Source organism: Ambystoma mexicanum, chromosome 4q (genome assembly GCF_040938575.1).
Source record: "Ambystoma mexicanum isolate Mex_15411 chromosome 4q, UKY_AmexF1_1, whole genome shotgun sequence".
NCBI classification, from domain to species: Eukaryota; Metazoa; Chordata; class Amphibia; order Caudata; family Ambystomatidae; genus Ambystoma; species Ambystoma mexicanum.
In genome coordinates, this window is record NC_090928.1 from 1071847533 (window position 1) to 1071866334 (window position 18802).

Sequence of the window (18802 nt, forward strand, 5' to 3'; positions counted from 1 at the left end):
TCAGCCGGTACGACCTTGGCTTTTTGGCATGATTATCTTTGTCTGAGTTTCTCTCTGTCTTTAATTCTCGATTTGCTTGCTGCAAAGCTCTCCTCTTGAGACCTTTAGTAGCCTTATATAAAGTGCTCCTTTTGAGGTAGATATGTATAGGTGGCGCTTGCCGCAATCTATCTCACTACTAAGCATAAGCAAGCCTCACGATTTTCTGTGCTTCTTGCGGTTACTGTGCATATGTACACGTTTAAACTGGCTGAATATCTTCATCACGCTCATGGCATAAGATTCTGACATTCTGACATCAATTATTTCACTTTAGACTCCGGATGTCACTTATCCATGGTGTTTTGTCTCTTTTCATCATTCACAGCTCATCATATTTTCTATATGTGAGTCAGTCCGGGTTCTTGTGATGTCACCATTCGTCGTCTTTTAGTATCTCCTTGGCTTCTTCAGGTATTGTATTTTGACAATCGTCATTCTGTCTCACTTGTGAGTATGGTTTTCTAAATGGGTACCTCACTGTCCAGGTTTTCGTAGGTTTCGGTACTTCAATAGGCGCTGTTAGTCTGATAGGTACTGGACAGAGCCCCACTGCGGCTCTCTGCTGGTTTATTTGCTCATCATACGTCACATATTTCGGCGTGAACGTTCCTGGTACTTCAAAATGGGCGGTCGGAGTGTGACTCGAGCTTGGTACCTCCTCTACACGCTGGTCCTCTCTAGGCTGGACTACTGCAACAGCCTCTTTCTAAATCTGCCTGCTTCTACTCTCCACCCTCTGCAACTCATCCAGAACAGGACTGCAAGACTTGTCCTTGGCTTAGCCTCAAGCTCAGGGATTGCATCTCTCCAGCGCTGAAATCTCTGCACTGGCTCCCACTGGCTGCAAGGATTAAGTTCAAGACCCTCTGCATTATCAACAAGGCCTTCTGGGACCTGGGTCCTCAATATCTCCAACTCTCTCTTTGTAAATACCTTTCTACTCGAGCTCTTCGCTACTCCACCTCCAACTCCCTCAGGGTCAGTTGCTTCTCCAAGTTGTTGGTGGTAGATCTATTTCTTTGACTGGGGGCTCCATCTGGAACAGCCTCCCTGCCTCTCTGAAACTCAAAGAGAACCATTTCCGGTGCCAGAAGCACCTTAACACCTTCCTCTTTGCTTCTGCCTTCTCTCTTACTCTCTCCTGCTGATTTCCTGTCTGATACTGCACTGGTCACCTGGCTACCCTCTGATCTCGGTCCCAAGTCCCTACCCGCCCAGTTGCACATTTGCACTGCCTTGCGGCAACCCTTGCACTTGGGTCTGTATCTGTAACCCTTCAGTCCCCCTACCTGCACTTTTGGACACCTGCTGTCTGCACTTACCCCTGCACCCGCAACCTGCTGGCTGCGCTTCTTGCTATTGTCTTGATCCCATGTACAGCACTGCCCCCTCCCCTTTCCCATGGAACTTTTCCCCTCCCCTGCACTTGCGCAATCTCAATGTCACTTGGCCTAGTAAGATCGTTGTCTCTGTGCTCCCTCTGTTCCCCCTTCCTTGACTTGTCGCGCCTTGAAACACTTGTGTATAGGTGCATTACAAATGTCATATCATATATCATATTATACCATTTTCCCATGTGACTTAAAATACAAAAAAACAACCAGATTGCTATATTCTCAACAGTTTGGATCTTGAGTAATAAAGTACTGTCTACTTTCTTACAGGACTCCTGTATACATCTTATATGTCAAGGTTATGTATAGACAATGTATAAACAAATCACCTTGTGTGCTTTAGAAACAAAATGTTGTGTCCGATAGTACAGACGGAAAATAATCAAGGACTTTTCAGGCAGGGATTTAACCCATGACTTTCTCATTTCTCAAGACTTTTTGAATTAAGACACCCAATATGGAATTCATAAATTTTTATTTTTATTTTTTATGGTTTGGAGACTAGCCCTGATTTGAGAAAGGCGCTGTAGTCGCCGAAACACATGTTATCACAAAGGGCCTTTTTTTTTGGAAATACCAATTGTCACTCAATAAATAATTTGAGTTGAGTTTCACATGAATCATTGTGTGACATTTTTACTTCTTGTGGCGCAGGAAAACATATGAAATAACACTGTACTATCTTATACTGAACGGAGTAGAGGGACCTATTTCTCAGTTTTTCACTTTCCATATTTATGCAACACCTTTTTTTGAACCGGACAAGGCCGGAGGGCGCTGAGGTCCATATGTTAGTATCCCTTATAAGGTTCCTCATAATTGTCTGCTTTAGAAACAAGGCATGTATATCCATCAGAGCCTCAAAATGCAATACAAAAGGGAACATGCATTCTCTGTGTCCCTAATTCTGGTGCTCAAATAATGAATGCACAAAGGTTAACTTACAGGGTGGACGTCTCTGAGGGCTAAAGCTCATAGTATATGGCCTCTCCGCCACCCCCATAATTGCTGGGTTGGACAAAGAAATGTTTTGGCGGAATGGAGGTCCTTCCTTGCCTTCGCCGGGACAATGGTTTACCAGTGAACCCTGTGGGAACACATAGGGCCTTGTTACGAGTCCGGCGGTAACCGTGCCGGAAAAACTGGCAGGTAGCCGCCGGGCCCATAAACAGTTACAGCCTCCGGACCACTCGGTAACACCAGGGTATTGCAACCCTGGGTGCCCCTAATTCAGGAGGCGGTAACTGTGTTGTTCTCCATTCCCATAGGGTCCCATAGGATTCTATGGGAATGGGGACCATGGTAACACCAGTTCTGTCTATGACGGAGCCGGTGTTTCCATTTCTGCCTGCAGGCAGGTGGCGTTACCCCCGCCAGGTCAGACCTGGCGGGAGTGACACCTTCCGCATGCAGAACTCGTAATCTGCCGGGCCGGAAACAACTGTGGTGGCGGGTTTACCGCCACTGTAGTTTCCGGACCAGCAGACTCGTAATGAGGCCAATAATATCTGTGTTAGGTTGAGGTACAACTTTGTTAGAGGGTGTGAGCACTATAGGGTGATCTAGTAGGTTCACTAACCTTGGGATGTGTGTCACAACAGGTCCGCACTCAGTTTCGCATAAATTGTAGTTTATGTTGAAAATTATCAACAAATGGAGGAGTTACAGCTGACCTGCAATACAGGATAGTGCTTAGGTTACGGCTAGGGTCAAACTGTTAATAACCGAGGCAATTGCTAGTAGTTATGATTTTCTTACCCGTGCTTCATAGAAGTCACAGTTCCTTGTGATAAGGTTGAAGTGGCATTAACATGTGTAGCAAATCTGAAGAGGACCGCATCCTTTTACAGTGTCAAGCAGCACCTAGGGAATATAGAGGAAGTATGTGGGTGTGTGTGTTTATACATATGTTAGTACATTAAGTAATATATATATTTATTATATATTATCAAAAAATATATATATCTCCAATACGTATGGATTTCAATGACATTCCTTAAATGCAGCGTTTTATACATATTAATATTCCATATTACTATAATATCAGCATAACCTCTGGAATCATCTTGTAATTTTATACAATGAACTAATAACCCCACAGTGATAGTTTCATATTAAATCCAATGCAAAAATGAGTACAATAGATTGACACATACAAACAACACAACATAACACAACAACAACACATTTTTTTTCTACTCATATAAGCTATTGTACGGACTCCATAATGAAAGATATATATCTTCAGGACCCTTATTCACTAATGACACTTTCTCATATTTTGATAATATTTGCATTTCTACCAACCAGTCTTCGATAACAGGCTTTTCCCTACTTTTCCAGACTCTAAGAATTAACTTAACAGTAACCACCAAGGCCTTGCCAATCCATGCAACATGTTCCCTTGCCATTACACATCTTCCTCTACCCAATAATAACATCACATTCGCAGCTGACCTAGGAATAGTTATGTTTAAAACAATATCTATTATGTCTAAAACCTTTTTCCAGAAAGTTTGCACCCACGGCAGCTACAGAGTAAATGTAATAAAGCCCCCCTGTCCCTTCCACAACTCCAGCACACATCATCCTTCAATAGCTTAAGCTTATGCATTTTTTCTGGAGTCCAGTAAATTCTCCCAATATCTTTTTGTCTTATGAACCGTAAACTCGTGTCCATTTTTGCTTTAGGTCCTACTCTAAGTAGGTCATCCCACTCCTTTTGTGATATTATTTAATTGATGTCATTCGACCAAACTTCTTTGAATTGTATCCACAAACCTACTTAATCCAACCCCTTAGCCATGAAATGCATATAAGTAGATACACCATGTTCCTGTCCACCAAACAGCTTACAAATCTCTGGTTTGTGCTCCATCTCTCTATCAAGCATACTCATTCTCTGACTTATTAGGGAACTCAACTCTACATAGCGATTCAACTCTCTCCTATTTAAGTTGAATTTACTTTGTAATTCTTCAAAACTCAGTATCCCATTTCCCTCCAAAATATCCCTTACTCTTAGAATACCCCTCTTAACCCAGCTGTGCCAAGGCAAACATCTGTTTTGCAGTTGCAGTGTTTGGTTATGCCAGATAGATGCATCATGACTGATCCCAAAATGTTGACCATTTTCTTTAAACCATGCTACCAGGGCATTCCTAGTTGCTACTATTGGCTGTAATCTCATGTTTTTCCCTGGCACCATCCCCATTGTATAAAGAGTATCCAGAATGTAAGGTTTACAAATATCTCTTTCTATCTTCAATGAAATCTGACCTTTTTCATTCTCATTACTGAAATAGTGTGAACCTTTCTTTATTAGGAATCCTCTATAATACTTAAAAAGATCTGCCTATCCAAACCCCCCCTTCTTGAACTTCACGTAATAAAATGTATTTTTGAATACAACATTTTTTGCCAATCCCCCGTAAATAAATTGGAAAAACCATTTCAATTTTCTGCAAAGCTTTCTTTGTAATTAATAGCGGAAGTGATTGTATGATATACAATACTTTTGGTAATAACAACATTTTAATCACATTTACCATAGCCCACAAATTCAAAGTTAGCCTTTCCCATTTCCTTATATTGATTGAAATGTTCCCTATTATCTTATCAATGTTTAATTGAACAATCTGTTTTAAATGTGTAATAATATGTATCCCTAGATATTTCTCTCCATTTGGGCACCATTTACAGTTCCAGGATTCCAACACACTTTCATCGCATACAGTGAAAAGAGGGAATATTTCTGTTTTATCCCAATTTTCTGTTTTATCCCAATTAATCTTATGCCCTGACAATTTCCATACTTCCTCAAACATTACTTTCAGAACCAGGCCACATATTGAAGGATATGAAAGAAGTATTGTCATATCATCCGCATAAGCCAATATCTTCAGTTCAGTACCTCCTATTTGAATCCCTGTTATTTCATTGCATTTTCTTATGTATGCTGCCAATGGTTCCAGTGCTAGATTAAATAAGAATGGTGACAATGGGCAGTCTTGCCTGGTGCCTTTTGATAATGGAAAGGATCTGGATATTAGTCCATTAATGTGTACCCTTGCCAACATGTCCCTATGTATACAATTAACCGCCTGCATAAAAATAGGCCTAAATCAGTGCGTGTTCTAGAAATGTCCAGTAGACTCTATCAAAGGCTTTTTCTGTATAAAAGAAAACAAGTAATGAATTTGACACCTTATTTTTATGTGAACGTATAACATTCAAAACTGTTCTGATATTATCGTAACCAAATCTCCCTGGCATAAAACCTACTTGAGATTCCTCAATTAAGCCCCCCATGTATCCATACAATCTATTTGACCATATTTTAGTGAATATTTTTAAATCTACATTCAACAATGATATTTGTCTATAATTCTGACATTTCCGATGATCTTTATTATTAAGGCCTCCTTCATTGAATCACACAAAGTCCATGACAAAGCCCCTGACAGCAAAGCATTATTAAACACCTTGCATAGTGTAGAAAAGCAATCTCCTTAACACTCTGCTTTATTCATTGTTCATTACAAGATGTTATAGAGCGAACCACTGGGTCCCATCACCCAGGCTGACTTCTCCCAACTGACTCTTACTAGAACCTTAACACGCAAAGGGGAGTCCCCCAAATGAACCATTAACCAACTGGTTCAAAAGCCTAGTTCCTGCATCAGCTTGGCCATATTCAATGGTTTTCTAATTTACCTCAAAGAACAGCACACACAGAGTAGTGTTTTTGTTACATTAAAAAATTCATAATTTACTGCGTAGGCCATGGGTCCCACAACTACAACCTCAAAAATGCTAATTGAGCCTGTTTATAATTAGTCAGGTATAACAAGACATACATTAATACATAAGACAATATGAACAATTCATATATTCACTAATAATACCCATACCCCACCTCATATAAGTCACATGTAGACCATAGCCATTCACAATAATGTCATCTCTTCCAAATTTGTGAATGAATTATACAAGATGAAGTGAGGAAAAAAGGGGAACAAATCCCCAGTCTGGTAGATACGTGAAAGTATCGAATTAATAGATTCAAACCTAAGTAACACAGTACAATGATTCAATTTGAGGAAGCACAGACAAGGACTATCTTACTGGCCCTATCCGTCTAATAAATCACAGACATCCTCAATTAAACGGTGCCACTTAGCCTAAATTCTAAAAATCATTATTCAAGACCAAAAACACGTCCCAGGTCTACGTCCTCAATTACGATGTTGAGTCGTGCAGCAGGACTTGATGGCACAGAGTTATAAGAAGGACGTTTCGGCAGGAAATCGGATACACTGCCTTCATCAGGACCCCAAGGGAAATGGAGCTTATGTGGAGTAACTGAAGGCTCCCAAAGGGGTTGTCACTTCAGCGATGTCAACTCCATATGAATACTCTTTTTGTTGGTACATAGATTCAGGGCTTCCAATTTTGCTGCATCAGAAAAAGGAAGTACTCAGCAATGCCGTACTATTCATAGTATCCATTGGTGAGGGCCAGCTTCACAAGTAGGCAGCACGGTCACAGAGATTTGAGTAGTCACGTGTCACACAGTCCAAACTTCGACCGCTGAACTAGAACCTTGACACAGCATTCACACCCAAACATTCCGCTGCAGCACACCAACATTCTCTCAACTCATCATACACATGCAGACATTGCAAGCACTTCACAACAAATCTCCCTTTCTACCAAAGGCACCACATTCACGTAAAGCACATCACAATACATCTCCCTCCCTACACACACAAAAAACCACAAAAGGATACACATGAGGAACACACTAACATGACATCCTTTTAAGGAGAAGTGTAACTAGTAAAAGTCTGGAGAGCATCATCCCAGCATACTTCACATCCGTACGCGTAGGGCTTCCCCCCTCTCTACATTTGCTAACTTCCATGCAGCACTCTTCAAACATCTCGGGATATGCCTACATCCCTAGCTTGGTACGGAATACATTCTACTTACTCACACCTCTCAGCGGAAGGCACAACCACACAAAGGAAAGTGTAAGTAGGTAACAAAACAACAGCACAGCCTGTGCACCCAATGCCATGTTAGGATGGCACTCAAGACCTAGCTCTTCCCTGCTGCATCCTGACCGACCTAGTCCACCGCCTGAGTGTACTATCACCTCCAAACAGGAAGGCGGGGGCACCCGATGAGTCACCAGAGGAGACAACAAGGTGGTATTGAGCCTGCAATGGTAAGAACTCCAGTCAAAACCTATGATACGAGCTGCTCAACCTCATGGTAAATAGATAGCCTGATTCATTGGTCCGTATAACACTCCACTGCAATGGAACATAGCTGTATCCCTCCTGGGGCACAGCGATGCATACATCTGTAATCATCTCTACTTCAACATAAACATCACCTTTGCCAATAGAATGCAGCTGGGTCCCACAAAGAAATTCGGTCCAGCTGTTCACATCATCAGTCACCTTGACTCGCCTACTCTCCTGACCGTCTATCACAGCACCCACCAGTGGCACAACACCATTGACCAGATTGGGCTCTAGCCCCCCACCTGCCGAAATGTTGGGCTACGTTGACTCGACCTGGCTGACTTACAGAGCTGTGACCGGACAGACCAGCACACAGACGTTAAACGGCACCAGGGCTTCGCTGTTAACAAAGGCCCAGTGATGACTAACATAAAGAATTTCATTGTTACCACCTACATTTATATGCATACATTTTTAGGCAATTGAAATTGTGATGTAGGATAAGGGTTAGTACTTGTGTGTCAGGGGAGTGATTGGAAGGGTAAGTGGGACAGAAAACAGCTCATTCTCACAGGAATTCTTAAGTGTGTGGCTTCAGACGTGAAGGAGAGAGTTACCTACTTGTAACATTGAAGCTTCACTAGAATAGTCTCATTAGAATGCGTAAAGACGTTAGATGCCCCCCACACAAGTAAGTTTGCCCCTCCCCCGCAGTCTCTCCCCCAACATTTGAAGGGTTATCCCTCCCACCCCCCTGAAATGTTATCCTCTGTGCACCCCTGGCACCCAGCCACTATCCAGATCTCCAAGGGTGGCTATCAGGGATTTAGGCACCCCTACCTATCTCTGTGCTGGCTATTAATGCACACACACATTCTAGAACCCTCCTCAATATCCCACATCTCGGACCTCGGTCCTCCAAGGGCGTTCAACCCACATCGCTTTGAGGCCATACCAATGGCAGTATGCACTATATAAATGCCACGTAACATAACATGTGTGAGTAGATTGTTCCTGATTAATTTTGGCTATTAGGGGGCGCTTAAGCATCACCAATAAACCAAATCTATTGCATTGGAGAACAGATAGGAGGGAGACAGGATGTGGGGAAGGACACGCGGCTGCTCCTTGACTTTTACCTAGCCATGGACCAGCCATTGCCCTGCTAATCCCTATGCTGCAAAGCACCCCGTCCTAAGCACAGCCTTCCGGGCTCTCTTTGAGGTAGCTTTATCATGCAGTAAAATAAACCTTTGTGCCAGTGTTAGTTCTAAGCAGTGTCATGAGAATTAATGGCTTAGTTGCAGTTGTAAATTAGCTTCCGGAGTAATAACAATGTCTTCACCAAGTGAGCTTTCAGCCATTTGATATATAAGCGATAGGTTAATCCTCACATCTGTTTCTTGCAATGAAGTCCTGCTAAAAACCAAGCATTCATAAAGCCAACAATTTTAGCTTGTGTTTCATGTATTAGGTAGGCATTCACCAGGCACTGAGATCATATGCCCAGGTGTTTAGAGCATTTGACATCTGTTGCCATCATACAGGCAGGTAGTACCATCATGGCAGCGCCTGGCATTGCCTAACCCATGTCTACACAAAAGCCGAAACTGTTGTCTTTGCCAATGCTTGTTTGCTATTTGAATTCCGTGAGCTAAAGTTGTTGTTTTACCATGGAAAAAGCAAATATGCAAATAGTAAAAGCAACACTGGTAAGCCACTCAGCCATGGCGGGAGAGAACCTGGGAGCGCTGTGTGAACAAATAGCACGAGGACAGAAAGCAAACTCTCTTTCAGGCACGGGTTCTGAAAATCAAAGAATAACTGGGAGCGTGTGCCCCCCCCTCCCCATCGCTGATATTGGCATTGTTTTTCATAATGTCCTGCTCCCTCCTGAAAGTTTATCCCTCCTGAAAGTTTATCAAAATTCTTCATGCTAAATGTATCCGTTTGCTCTCCACGGATCCCGCACAAGATTGTTTTAAAATGCAAACCCCTCCAGAGAGGACTGGGGTACAGGTATAACACTTACTTCAGCTGTAACCAAAGAGATGCTGCGAATGCCAAGGAGGACACTCTGCCCCATGAGAGACAGGTGCACTGAACCAACCAATAGGACAATTATAATCAGGGCTGGTCATTGGGCCGGCTCTCGCTGGATCTGAGATCCGGCACCAGATGTGTAGTCGGATCTCAGGATCCGGCCAGAGTCAGCTGCCCCAAACCCCTACTATGCGCTGGGCTGAAAAAAAGAGAGAACCTGGGAGCGCTGTGTGAACAAATAGCACGAGGACAGAAAGCAAACTCTCTTTCAGGCACGGGTTCTGAAAATCAAAGAATAACTGGGAGCGTGTGCCCCCCCCTCCCCCCGCCCATCGCTGATATTGGCATTGTTTTTCATAATGTCCTGCTCCCTCCTGAAAGTTTATCCCTCCTGAAAGTTTATCAAAATTCTTCATGCTAAATGTATCCGTTTGCTCTCCACGGATCCCGCACAAGATTGTTTTAAAATGCAAACCCCTCCAGAGAGGACTGGGGTACAGGTATAACACTTACTTCAGCTGTAACCAAAGAGATGCTGCGAATGCCAAGGAGGACACTCTGCCCCATGAGAGACAGGTGCACTGAACCAACCAATAGGACAATTATAATCAGGGCTGGTCATTGGGCCGGCTCTCGCTGGATCTGAGATCCGGCACCAGATGTGTAGTCGGATCTCAGGATCCGGCCAGAGTCAGCTGCCCCAAACCCCTACTATGCGCTGGGCTGAAAAAAAGAGAAAAAAAAGCGCAAGCGAGCAAACTGTAACTTCCTCTGGTGACACCATGCAAGAGGTCACAAGAGGAAGTTACAGTCTTCAGCCACGACCCGGTTTATTTATTTATTTATGCAATGTTTTCCGGATACATGGACCCGGATTATTTATTTACTTATGCAATGTTTGTCGGATACTTGTATCCAACAAACATTGCATAAATACATAAATATACAGGTATCCGACAAACATTGCATAAATAAATAAATACCCCTGTTAACATCACACACGATGCAGCCACCCAACTGCTTTCAGAGGGGAGCTGCAGGAGCTGTGCTGGGTTTTGTTCAAGTGAAGGAAAACGTTGCTTATGGCGAACAGAAATCCCCATGTTTGAATAGTACCCAAGGGGAAGTTTTAAAAAAAAATACAATGGAATGCAAATTGTGAATTTTAAATAATATTTACTCAGCAACACTGGTCAAAACTATTTTCTGCATAGTGAAGTAACTCACCAGTGCCATGGAAGTGGTTTAAAGTGGAATTGATATATAGTTTGGAAAAGAAGCAGCATGAAAGAAATAGTTCCGTTTTAAACTATTATTTTGGACATTTCCTTTGACCAGAGGTCAACTGTGAGCTCTGCCCCCCTAAACCCCGCCTCCTCGGGCACCGCTCCTCCCCCTCAAATTCCACCCCACCACCCCCACGGCCCTTGTGGCATCCCCCACCAATTTTTTTTCCATTTACAGCACTGATTATAATAGTTATTTAATAGTGCTTTTGCCAAAGCACTGTACATAGAACGTTATGTATAAAGTTATTGACCAACTTTGAACGACATCCTGAGGATGAAAGGCTGAGTTGGCCGTGCCAGAATTCGAACCTGCAGATCGCGCACACTCATCTCAGCGGCAAGGACTGAACCCACTGAGCTATGTTGCCAGCGTCCGGATGCGTTCTGCATTCAGAAATAAATGTACAAGCTTAGAAATAAATGCAGGCAGCATAGCTTTGCTTGGCAACCTTTGAGGGTGTGCTGTGACCATGCTAGGGCACCTGTGATCACTCACTCACTCACTCACTCATTCACTCACTCACTGGAGTGCTCTTGCCAGTCTGCAGATGATAACTCATTTGCAGTGGTATAGATAGGGTGCTTGGATTGTAGGGCAGTAAATTGGGGCCTAGTTCTGCCCGTTCTCAGTGGTAATACCACTAAATAATAATAAATACCACTACCACTGCTGGTAGTTCTGCCGGTGGTAAATTCACTGGTAATTCCAATGGTGGTAGTTCCACCAGTGGTAATTCCTCCTGTGGTAATTCCGCCAGTGGCAGTTCCGCCAGGGGAATTTGTGATAAGTGCATAATTCGGCAGAATGGTAAAGGTGGAGGTAATTCCGTCACTGCCACTTTTACTGCGTACCGCCAAACTCTGATAAACTGGCGCTGCTGCGCCCCACTTCGCTGCCGGTGGTCGGTAGGATTTCGAGCATGTGTAATGAGGGGAACGTTTCCTGACGTGATCTGGTGCTTATTGCAAGTATTTCAGAAGCCTGCATTCCGGTTTAGCAAGAATCCGTATTTAAACTGCAGTGACACATCACATACAGCAGTTTGCATAATATTTCGAAACAAAAAACAAACAAAAAAAACTCACATACCTATCCCGTTATGAAGATTCTAGGCTAAAATTCTCAAAGCTGGTGCTCAAATAATCTGTGCAGATGTGCACAGCTGCAGAACAAAATTTAAGACCATAATTCGAAAAAGGGACCTGAAGATTGTGGGAGGTTCGGGGGGGGGGGTGGTGCCGGTCATTTCTGCTTGAGACTGGTCCCCTCCCTCTGCCCCCTCTCGGGCGCTTTCTACACTTCCGCAAGGTGTACCTCTGATCTGTACTCATTCTGCAGGGCACACTCTCAATGTTCTGATCTCTTCAGACCTTCCCCTCACTGTCCCTCTCTCCACTCCTCTCTCCTGGAGTGACCACTTTCTCCTATCCTCCCACCTCACCCTCCCTACTCCGCAGGCCAAGCCACCTTCGTCACTGCCACCCACCTTCTCGGTCATCCGACCCATGAAGCACGTGTCAGTTGAGGCCTTCGCCGCCACCTTCTCACCCCCTCCACCCCCTCTGGCTGACTCTCACCCTGACACAGCCCTCTCCACACTCCACTCTTCTATTTCTGATACTCTGGATATCCTTGCCCCTGTCACGAGAATCCGCCTGAAGCCCAAAGCCAAGTGTAACTCCTGGTATGATTCCGACCTCGTCACCCTAAAATGCAAGTGTAGGGTTGCCGAGAGAAAATGGCGTGCCTCAAGTTCATCCTCTGACAAACTGGCCTGCCGCCTGCTACAAAGGCAATACCGGCTCTGCGTCCTCTCCAAGAAGAGAGCCCACATCCAAGTCTGCGTCTCAGCACCATCTAACAACTCGGCTGAACTCTTTAAAATCTGCAAGGAACTGGCCAATCCTGCTGCAGTCTCTACCTCTCCTATCCCCTCCCAGGCCCTCTGCACAGCACTGGCTTCTCACTTCATCTCTAAAACTCCTGTCCTCACTCTTCTCCTCTTATCCCCCTCCCGCTATTCCCTGCACTTCCTCTGTCCCCTCTGCAACCACCCCTCCCCCCTCCTTCTCAGCCTTTCCCCTTTTCTCTCTAGACAAGTCCGATCTATGAAAGTCTCGTCGAAACAGGTTCGCCCCTCTTCCTCCAAAACCATCAAGGATCACATCGACTCCCTGGCTCCTGCCCTGGCAGAGGTCTGCAACGACTCCTTCACCACTGGTGTCTTCCCTTCCCCCTGAAGCACTCTCTTGTGCACCCTCTTCTTAAGAAACCCTCTGCCGACCCCTCCTGCCCGGCTAACTATCGCCCAAACTCCATCACTCCCTTTCCTGGGCAAGCTCCTGGAAAACTGGCCATCTCCCAGCTCAATCTCCACACTGAATCTGTTGGTTGTCTTTATGACCATCAGTCTGGCTTCAGAGCTGCCAGAAGCACGGAAACTGCTCTCCTGAACATCCGTGAAGACCTGCTCTCCAACCTCGAATCTAACACCCCTTGTGTTCTTATCTTGCTTGATCTCTCTTCTGCCTTTGACACTGTCAGCCATGCCATCCTGCGCAACTGTCTCCGTGATAACCTGGGTATCACTGGCCAGGCTCTGGCATGGCTAACTTCTTTCCTGTCCGACCGACCCTCCCAGGTCCAACTTGGGTCCTTCCTCTCCGACATCTTTTTCTCTACCTGCAGTGTCCCCCAGGGATCTAACCTCTCTCCCTGGCTGTTCAACCAATATCTGTCACTCCTTGCCCACTGCATCGCCGCTCTCTGCCCCAACTTTCAGTGCTATGCGGATGATACCCAACTCATTTTTAGGCTACCCTCGGCCACCTCCTCTCCTTCTCTCATCTCTGACTGTCTGTCTGCCATCCAGGAATGGTGTGCTGCCAACGACCTCTGCCTTAATGCCAGTAAGACGGAGATTTTACTGATCGGCAGACCCACTCCCTCCTTCCCTACAGCTCTCTGGCCGGCCTCTCTTGGCCCTCCTCCCACTCCCACCTGCAAGGCTAAAAACCTCGGGGTCATCTTCGACTCTGGACTACCCTTCTCCCCTCACATCTCTGACGTCTCTAAAAAGTCACATTACCAGCTGCACCTCCTAAGAGGTATTCTTCCTTTCCTCTCCTTCCCCCAGAAGCTCTCTGTCTCCAGAGCCCAGGTCCTATCTAAGCTGGACTACTGTAACAGCCTCTATCTAAATCTGCCTGCCTCCACTCTCCACCCTCTACAACTTATCCAGAACAGGACTGAGAGACTTGTCCTTGGCCTCAAGCCCATGGATCGTATCTCTCCACGACTGAAATCTGTGCACTGGCTCCCAGTAGTTGAAAAACCTCTGCATTGTCCACAAGGCCTTCTGGGGTCTGGGGCCGCAGTACCTTCAACTCTCTCTCTGTAAATATCTTCCTTCTTGAGCTCTTCGCTCATCTGCCTCATCTGCCTCCAACTACCTTAGGGTCAGTCGCTTCTCCAAGCAACGGGTTGGTGGCAGATCACTCTTTTCGGCAGGGGCCTCTCTCTGGAACTGCCTTCCTGCCTCCCTGAAACTTGAGGAGAACCATCTCCGGTTCTGGAAACACCTCAAAACTTTTCTCTTTGCTTCTGCTTTCTCCCCACCCCTCCCCTGCTGAATTCCTGACTGAAACTGGACTGGTTACCTGGCCACCCTATCTGATCTCTGGCCTAGGCCTGTCAATTGCCCACCTGCACTGCCTCCCTGGCAACACCTGCACTTTGTGACCGTTTTCTGTATCCCTTCAGTCCCCCTACCAGCACTTATGTCTGCACTTCCTTGCACTTGCCACTATCTGGCTGTTTTATTTGTCTTATTTATTCTATTTATGTCTATTTATTCCGCTTTCCCATGTACTGCACTTTCCCCTCTCCTTTCCCCTCGCGCACTTCTCCTTTCCCCCCCTTCCCATGCACTTGCACGATCTGAATGACACCTGGCCTAGTAGGATCGTTGTCTGTCCTCCCTCTGTTTCCCCCCCCTTGCCACGTCGCGCCTTGAAACACTTGTGTATAGGTGCGTTATAAACGCCATATCATATCATATCATATCTCCTAATTCCTGACAGGGGCACCCCCTGGGGTCCTGTGTTGTCACTGCCTGCTCTGCTAGGGTTCACAGATGACCCCTGTGTTCGAGGAAGCAGATATCACCCCCAACCCCCTCCCCCCTCTGCAAACAGCGAAAGCACATTTTTCTGAACCATCGTCGCGAATGGGACCCACAGAGGGGCTTTCAAGCAGTGTGGGCGTCAACTTCAGCTGCAGTGTGTTGGCGCAGTTGTAAAGGGGGAGTCCCTCACAACAGTATGCAACTGTCAAATATGGACATGCTGTCATTTGACCGGACCACACCCAAAGTCCCAGCACCCTTTGCCCAAATATGCAAAGGTAGCATTTTAACAAACATTTGCGGATGTGCATCGTCTAATTGCAACCAAACACCAGCCTCGGTGCCGTTTAGGCTCCTTGTGAGTTTCCCAGTATCCCGTCGTTATTACCGATGCGATACCAGCAAACTGTAAAACCGTTTTTGCCACTTGGTCTGCCGCAATTACTAGTATACTCCAAATGGCGGAAACGCTGGTAAATCCCCATTCCATGGAGTCTCATGGGACTCCATGTGGTATGTGCTGGTATTACTGGCACCAGTTTTAGCAGGCCAGTAATACTGGGCCTCATTACACGGTAGGGGGTAACCATGCTGCTATTAGTGGCATGGCTACTCCCTTAGCGCATACCGGGTCCGGGTAGGCGGTATGGGGACTTACCGGGTCATTCCAACCCTGCAGGACCCGGTAAGTCCCCATTCCAAATACCATTCCCCATTCCCATTTGAGCCCCTATAGGGCTCAATGGGAATGGGGAAAGAGCTGATAACGGTACCGCAATTTGCAGTACCGTTATTAGCTGTCAAGTCCCTCAGCGGGTCCCGTCCTTAACGCCTGGACCCGCTGAGGGACCTCGTAGTAGGGCGCTAAGGGATTACCGGCACCAGTGACCTTACCGGTGCCGGTAATCCCTTAGCGCCTACTGTGTATTGAGGCCCACTGGCAGTTTTCAGCCGGTAGGGTGGCCGATATACCTACAGTAAATCCTCCACCCTGACGGGGAACTTTTAGTCGGCCGGTCCGGAACAGTGGCGGTATACGGTATTACCAGCACTTTATTGCCGAACTAGCCAACTTGTAATGAGGCCCCATGCCTTTTTTAAACTGTCCATATTACTTATCGCGGTGATTGTATTATTACCATGTTTTGGCCATTGTGTTTCAGGCTTTCTTTGATAAAGGTGACCTTGTGGGCCCGTTCGTAGGGATGCGCCCAGGGCAGTTTCTAGACAATATTGCACTGAGGACGCAACACCGGAATACATCCCCCACCCACCCATGATGCTCCCCTCCTGCTGCCCCGTACTGCAACCTCTCTCCAAAATCATTAAGGGCCTCATCACGAGTTGGGCGGAAACCCCAGCACTATTAGGGCCAGGGCTATTAGCGCTACCGCCAAACCCCCCGGTGCTATTAGCGCTGGATCACGGTTGGTTCCCATTCCCTATTGGGCCCATTCGGGAATTTCCCATTCCCCATTGGGCCCAATGGGGAATTTTCCTGCTATTACCACCGGCGGTAATAGCGCCAAAAATCAGCAAATCCTCCAAGCCCATGATTTGGCAGACCCTTAAATGCGGCGGTAATAGCGCTTTTAAGGGTTACCGCCAGACTCGTGATGGGGCCCGTTTGATTGACTTGTACTTAAAATTAATAAGTAGACAACGTATACAACAATAATTTAAACAGGAATTCATTTTCTACCTCATGTTTTTGTTTGTTGTCTAAGGACACTCTACTGGATGTTGCTGCCGCAAATAGGTCCATAACTCAGAGTAACCTATTTTTCTGACAATTTCGCTCTCAATTTAAAGTGTGGCAAGAGCCAATAGCTCTCTTCACTTGGCGAACACAGTGCTCAGAGACCATTCCAAATGCTCCAGAGGAAGATTGGTAGATGGATGTGAAATATATGGAAAGGCTGTGGTGAAAAAGAAGGCAGTTTCTAGCTAAATTGAGTAAGGTTACAAAGAGCTCCTTGAAGCTCTTTGAAGCTATTTCAAAGCACTATAGGGAAAGACCAAAGAAGTAGGTAGGCGATGAGGTGAAGCAGCCATGTTGTCATATGATCTGAGTGCTTAGACAAAGTGTACAATACCTGCCAAGTGGTGTGAGTGCATAAGCATCTAATGGGAAAACCGGGTATATGGTAGGAGTACCGAGTATGCAATTGCAATACCTAGAAAATTCCATGAATACTTAGGCATTTGAGGGCAATAGCTGCCTAATGGTGCAAGTTCCTGGACACACAATGATAACTTCTGCCAAATAGTTGCACACCAGATGGGTAGCTCAGGTGCAAAGTGCTGGTTTTCAGAATGCGACAATGCCATCCGATAAGTTTAAAACCCTGGTGGCACTGACAAGGCCCTTCATTATTCTGAGGGCGATGAATCAAGTACCATCAGTGGGTAATAATAACGCCCATTAATACAGAGCTTCGAAGTGGTCTATCTACACGAAGTTCGATAAAAATCAAATGTTATGTTATAAGTTCTTATACCGCGCAGTGTTGCCACCTGCGTGGTTTCTTGGCGCTCTGGCGGATCTGTAAAGCAAGGGGCTGGGGTAAGTTAGCAGGACTGAGCGAGAGAAAAGAGCAAGAGAGCTGTGATGTGCTGTTGGCAGCTTCAGTTCGGTTTACACCGTTTGCTGAGCGTAGCTGCCATGTGCTGTTGGGCGAAGCTATCCGTGGTTTGTTTGGTTTTTGTGGTGTAGTGAAGTGCGTGCAGTTTGTTGTGTGTAGAGGTATGGTTGTGTTTAGTTCAGAGTTTAAAAAGCACGTTGAGTGCGGTGTGCACGTGTTACCCCTTCTCCCCTGCCCGCATCCTCATTGTGCTTTATCCCGCCTCCCAGCCTTCCAACCCCTCCCACCCCACCTGATTGGTCCCTTCCAGTTCCCCATAACACAGGCCTAAAGACCTGCTGGCCGGAATATCATCCGCGCCATTACCGCCACAGTTGAAGCAAGGTGAGTTTCTTCCGACCCCCATGTGCATAGCCAGACTTTAAAAAAAAAAGTTGATTGTGCTTTAAAAAGCACATTGAGCGCAGTGTGCGCGTGTGATCCCCTGCCCGCTTCTTGATTGTGCTTTATCCCGCCTCCCAGCCTTCCCACCCCTCCCACCCAACATGATTGGTCCCTTCCAGTTCCCCATAATGCAGGCCTAAAGACCTGCTGGCCGGAATATCATCTGTGCCATTACCGCCACAGCTGAAGCAAGGTTAGTGTCTCCAGACCCCAATGCTCATAGCCAGCCTTTAAAAAAAAAAGAAAATGTTCATTGTGCTTTAAAAAGCTTGTTGAGCGCGGTGTGCGTGGGTGTCCCCCTCTCCCCTGCTGGTTCCTCGTTGCGCTTTATCCCGCCTCTCAGCCCTCCCACCCAACCTGATTAATCCCTTTCAGTTCCCCATAACGCAGGCCTAAAGACCTGCTGGCCGGAATATCATTTGCGCCATTACCGCCACAGCTGAAGCAATGTGAGTGTCTCCACACCCCCATGCTCAGAGCCAGCCTTTTAGAAAAAAAGAAAATGTTCATTGTGCTTTAAAAAGCTTGTTGAGCGCGATGTGCGGTGTGTCCCCCTCTCCCCTGCCCGCTTCCTCGTTGCGCTTTATCCCACTCCCAGCCTGCCCACCCAACCTGATTGGCCCA